Source organism: Lemur catta, chromosome 1 (assembly GCF_020740605.2).
Source record: "Lemur catta isolate mLemCat1 chromosome 1, mLemCat1.pri, whole genome shotgun sequence".
In the NCBI taxonomy this organism is placed as follows: domain Eukaryota; kingdom Metazoa; phylum Chordata; class Mammalia; order Primates; family Lemuridae; genus Lemur; species Lemur catta.
Genome location: NC_059128.1, coordinates 231,083,628 through 231,089,536, shown reverse-complemented (window position 1 = coordinate 231,089,536; position 5,909 = coordinate 231,083,628). Strand labels below are relative to the sequence as shown.

Here is a 5,909-nt window from a genome sequence, read left to right as displayed (position 1 = left end):
GTGTGCCTTTTGGATCTGTTTCCTTTGACACTGGTCCCAGGCCCGCTGCCAAGTTTCAGACCCATTAGTGAGGTGCCTTGCTGACTGAAACACAAATCAAGACTGATCCGGGTACAATTAGCAGCTGCTCGCACCTCATCTGGAAAGCATTAGCCGCCACTGAGAGTGGAAGGAGGGAAGTACGGGGAAATATTGATGCCAAACAGAATAGATCTCCTACTTTGGAGCATGAGAGGATCCTGACCCAGTAGACAGAGAATTGAAAATAAGATACAAATCGACAATGCAAAGTTGAGAGGGATGTTCATTTACCTTGGCTATCCTTTGGCATCTATTCAAGAGATAGAGGGTCCTCCACGTTCGATTCAGATGTATAAATATCATCCAGGAAAAGGGGTGTCTGTTCCATTTAATCCAGATAGCCTAACACTTGCGTGACCCAGGAGTCCCTTGCCCGCTCGATTGTAGCATATTGTTACTTTGGCACTGTTTCTAGAAATTTAATGTGCCTAAGGATCGCCTGAAATTGAGTTAAAAATGCAGATTCTGGTTTACTAAGACTGGGAAGGGGCCTGAGATTCTGCACTTGTATCAAACTGATCAGTGGACCACACTAACTAAAGATCTAGGACAATTCAACTCATAACTTTGGTTAAGTATCCTGCTAGAGGCTTCTCCCAAGACCCTATTTTTCCCCTTCTGAGCACTCACAATTACAATTAAGGATATAATGATAGCTATTGGAGGATACCTATCTTCCCAACTCAAATGCAAGCTGCCCAAGGGCAGGGACCAAATCTGTCTGGTTCTCCTCTATATCCTCAGTACCAGCCCAGTGTACAGCATGTAGTAAGTGTTCAAGAATCATTCCACAGGTGAGTTTTCACAAGTGAATGAACCAGCTCAGTCCCTGAGGCCCATCAAAAATTCCTCCTCTTTCAGAGAGATTTCCTAGTCCAGCATTCCTTATCCATACCGTTCCTGGTGGCATTTAATCATGTCCCATGTATTATAGCCCCTCACTTAGATCATTAGCTGCTTGAAAGTGGGACTTTGTCTTCTGAGTTTCTGAACTTTTTTTTAATGCCCTTTTTCCTCCTCCCTTCCCGCTCTCCATCTTAGTAAGGGCTCGCTCTAGCAGGCATTTAATGTTAGTTGATTGATTGAGAGACTCTAGGATGATGCCAAGTTCTCTTTAGACCTCAATTATGATGCTCAAGGGCTGGATGAATTTTGGCTTGGACAAGAGCCAGGGTTTTACATGCCCCAGTAGAAAACCTTTAATACCACCTAACATATTGTGGGGTGGGAAGGCTGAGACATTATGTGTGTATGAAAGCAAGAGATGTAATATTGTGAGGCTCCCAAAGCAGTCATAAATCAGGCCACTCCAGAGGGTTAACTGCAGGCTGTGGCCATTAGCTCACTCCTGTTTTCTCAACTGAAAACGATGGCTACATTGCCGGGCTTTCCTTGCAAGGGTGGGGGCTGTTGTTCCCCAGAATTAGGCAGACCATTTCTCTTGGAAATACAGAAAACTGGCTAAAGCCATTCCGTCAAAGATAGGAGAAACTGGTCTTATTTAGAATTCATCAAATGCCCCAACTATCTTTCAAACATTCAGGGCTGTGTGAAGTGCAAAATGCTTTTGTTAAGCACTTTCCCCCCATAGTCTTAAAACACATGCATATTTTTAAGGGACATTTAATTCATATGCTTTTTATTTACTTACCCTTAAATCATCAGAAATATTCTTATGCAAGACCTGTTTGATGTCTAAGAAACTTTATGAGCATAATTTGGAAGTTTAAAAACCTTGCTTTCAAAAAAAAAAAAAACCAGGAAGTTGTGTTTTTCCAGAAACACATTGCCTTTATCACAAAGATTTGAGGGCCTTCCTAGAATTCTAATTTTGCAGGGCTTGAGGGGTTCAGTACCACCACAGCCCATACTTACACCCCTCTCTCTTCAGTGAGTCACAGATGGAATTTCCAGGCTTGCAGGCGGGCCACTGCACTTGATTTGAATCTGTGACCCTTTAATACCCAATAGTGACAAAGCTTAATCTGTCTGCAGACTCCCAAGCATATTTTACAAATACCGTAGATGCATGTTCAGTGTATATTCCTGCAAAATGCCTGACTGTGGCCACATTGTCTTCTTAAGCAGATAAGACATAATCCCAGGGTGTTAGAGACAACTTTTGAAGTTCAAAAGAAGTACCTGGCAAAGAAAATCTACCAGAATGCAGCTCAAACACGTAATTCTATGGAATAGATTTGCAATGATCTGATTGATCTCAAGGTGAGGCATGAGGCCAGGAATGTGGGATGTCCCATGTTGTCTGTTAAGACCCTGTCTGAAATTGCCCATGATAACCAAGAGCCACCACTTTGGTCTCTGAGTTCTGATTCGCACATAGATGAAATTGTGAAATGAGTGGGGTGAGTTTCAAAGTAATGCTGATTTGCACACACACACGTACACACACATAATATTTATATATAAATGGCCTACATAAACACAGTGAGGCCAAAGTTAGTGAGCAACAGAGAATGCAAGAGATTCTTATGGAAGAAAACTGCAGTCTGCCTAATGCAAAGAAGAAGTTCAGTGCATCGTTGTTCAATGAGGAGTGACTGTATGTTACTGATACAGGTAACAGGAGATCTGGACCCATGACTTCCTAGTCCCAGGCTCACCTGTTCCAAAGTAGGGAGATGGAAGTTTGGGTAAGAGAACAGACAACAGCTACAGGGCAGGGAGCAGCGGCCTAAGCAAGTGGTATGAAGCAGAGGCATCAGGAAGCTCATGCTCCCCTGGCATCCTGGCCCCCCTCCCCTTTGTCCCCCCTCCTCCGCCACCTTGGAGCTCAGCCTGAAAGGAGCAGAGCCCCGCTTGAGCAGTAAGTCCCCCAGGAATGATACTCAGATCCAAGGCCTGTCATCTGTCAAGCATGGCGTAGCCATCATCTCAGGACTGCAATGGCGGATACTATTTCAGTCCCCATCCTCAGAGAGTTCAATCCGGCAAAGAAGAAGGCCCAGCTTCCTTTCTGCCTGTCCTAGATTCAAGGGAGTCCTAGTGGATGGAAATGACAAGACAGAAGGAGAGATGAGAAAGAGATGGAGTAGATAGTGCTCAGCCCTGAGCAGAGGAGGGGGGCAAAAGAAAAGGTAACACTAAGGATGCCATTCAAGTTTCATGTCTCCATACCCCAGAGGATGGTAGTGAGACCAGCAAAAATGGGGAGCACAAAAGGCAAAAAGCACTTGGGTATGAATATACCAGGGTCAGTTTGGAAACTACCTACTAAGTCTGGTGGGACATCCCTGCAAGATGGCAAGAGGGAAGCCTTTCTTAATACATTTTGGGAGGAAAAAAATGGCTGCCTAGAAAGTTCATACACCAGCAACAAAAAGAAGAGGAGAATAAAATGAGTGTGAGAGCATTTTGTGAGGAGGCCACATTCTGGACGGGTGTACCAGTGAGAGACCAGCAGAGGCAGCTGGCTCGCTGGCCCGAGGTGGCCTAACTCAGAACAAGCACATTGCTCTGCTTCACTTCTGATCACTGTAAATATTTTCAAAATGAAAAAAAAAAAAGTATAATCTCACACCCCAATAAACTGGATCAGACGTGTGTGCTTCAGTGGGTAGCGGGGAATCTACATGTGGAAAATTGTATTCAGAAATGCCTGACTCCAGCACTTAAATTCTGTGGCACACATGGAATGAATTGAGAAGATAGCCAAACTTACAAATATTCCACCCACGTTGTATAATATGGCATCCTGATGCGTTTTGGAAACTGAAAATCCATGTGGGGGGGAACCTCCCCACAGTTAAACATGGACACATTGAGCATGGACTAGATTTTTTTAATAAGATTTTCATATCACTGAAGACTTGGCCAATCCATCATGTTCTGAAGAGAAATCATAGACTACCACTTTTGGCCATCTAGAATGCTTTGGAATAGTCATTGTTTTGAAGAACTAAATCTTCCAGAAAGCAAAGGATTTACCTCTTTCCGTGCCAAAACTTTATTTCAACAATTTTGAATAAAATCTTTCACCAAAATATGTACTTTTCTCACTTCTTAAATGTGAGCTTAATTTCACTGAGGACTGCCAGTTACAAACTCTGCTATAATAAGAAAAGTACTGAACTAAAGTTCCATGAGAAATGAGTGCATGCAAAAACTGGTGAAATCCAAATAAGGTCCGTCATCTAGTTTATGGCATTGTACTGATGTTCATTTCCTTGCTTTGATAATAAACTCTACTTAGGCAAGATGATGTCCTTAGGGAAGCTGGGGAGGGATAAGTTGGAACTATTTTTGCAGCTTCTTTTGAAACTAAAATTATTCAAAATAAAACGTTAAAAAGAAACTCTCTGTTTCAGTTATCAAGTACATGAATAGAAGAAGAAATAAAGGGAAAAAGCAAGGAAGAAAGAAAGGCAGGCAGGAAGGAAGGCAGGAGGGAATATCTATAAAGCTCTAAGGGAGAGAGTGTGCAGGGGCAGAAACGTGGAGACTTTAAATTCAGGCAGACTCTGAGGTCAAATCCCTTTCCTAGCTTTGTGAGACATTTCTTAAACTCTATAACACATTCTTAAATTCTGAGTCTACCTTTGTCGTAACAGGGATTAAACATACACAATATGCCAGAATCCTCAACAGGGTATTCATCGCCCAATGGACATTCAATAAATTGCCCTATTCTAAACATCCTTACAGTTCTGGTTACTAATCGTCAGAATGCAGCTCTCAACTTTAATGCATGAACAGAAGGTGCCACTCTAGTTAATTTGCTGCCCCTTGTCTGCTGTGAGTTTGATACAGTTCTATACACAATAATAAACAGGCCCCAAGTCAGGATTATGTCTGTGATAAAGGATTTTTGTTTTAGCCCACAGACACTAATTTTAGCTGCTCAGAGACCTTTTTTCTTTTGACTTACTTTCTATTATAGTTTTTGGCTAAGTTCCAGATGGATGAGGTTCTTAGATGAGTTCTGGTTAGATAAGGCCGTGAGTGATATTAATAAAAAATAGCCATTGTCTATTGATCATTATGACGCTAACTATGCTAAGCGTTCTCCATACATTATTTCATTTAATCCTCAGTCTATGAGGTATCTTTACGCTGGAGATTAGAAATTTCACCGCTTGCCCAAGGTCCCAGCTAATTATCGGCAGAGCCGGCATCACTAGGGCTGGCTGACTCCAGAGCCCGAGCTGCTATCAGAGGGAGTACTGTAACAGCTTCCTATCCCTTCAGTGCCATCAAAAGTGCTACCCAGTCTGCAGGGTAGGAGCTTAGTCCCTTTGATGAAGGAGGTAAAAGGACGTAAGAACAGGAGGGAGGAAAAGAAAGTAGTAGTCAAGAATCCAGTTCTTTAAAAAACTCAAGAAGTGCTCGCTTTGGCAGCACACATACTAAAACTGGAGTGATACGGAGAAAATTAGCGTGGCCCTGTGCAAGGATGACATGCAAATTCGTGAAGCGTTCCATATTTTAAAATAAAGTATAAAAAGAAAAAATTAATTAACTAATTAATTAAAAACCTCAAGAAGATAACAGTCCTAGAAATAGTGCAATTTCATAATGGTAAGTCCTCTAAAAAGGCTTGTTGAGTGTTTCAGAAAAAAAGAAAAAAAAAAAAAGGTTTTCCCCAAACTGCTAGAGAAAGAAAACCTTTTTTTTCTCCCTTCTATATCCTGAAATCTCTCCTCTTCTATGATGACTCTCCCTCCTAATGCATGACAGAACCAGCCAGGAAACATCTCTCAGAGCACATGAAACACTTGGATTTGAATTGCATAATTCCACTTTAGAGACAATCTTAGGAATTGTCCACTTTGCATTTTGAAGAATTTCTGTCTTTGGTGACCTGACATCTG

General features: G+C 42.0%; 1 non-coding gene across 1 annotated transcript; it reads left to right on the top strand.

Annotated features, from left to right (window-relative positions):
• The first annotated feature begins 5,420 nt into the window (after window positions 1-5,420).
• LOC123631181 lies at window positions 5,421-5,526 on the top strand. Its single transcript, XR_006733048.1, has one exon. It is a non-coding gene; the product is annotated as a U6 spliceosomal RNA (small nuclear RNA).
• The last annotated feature ends 383 nt before the right edge of the window (window positions 5,527-5,909 follow it).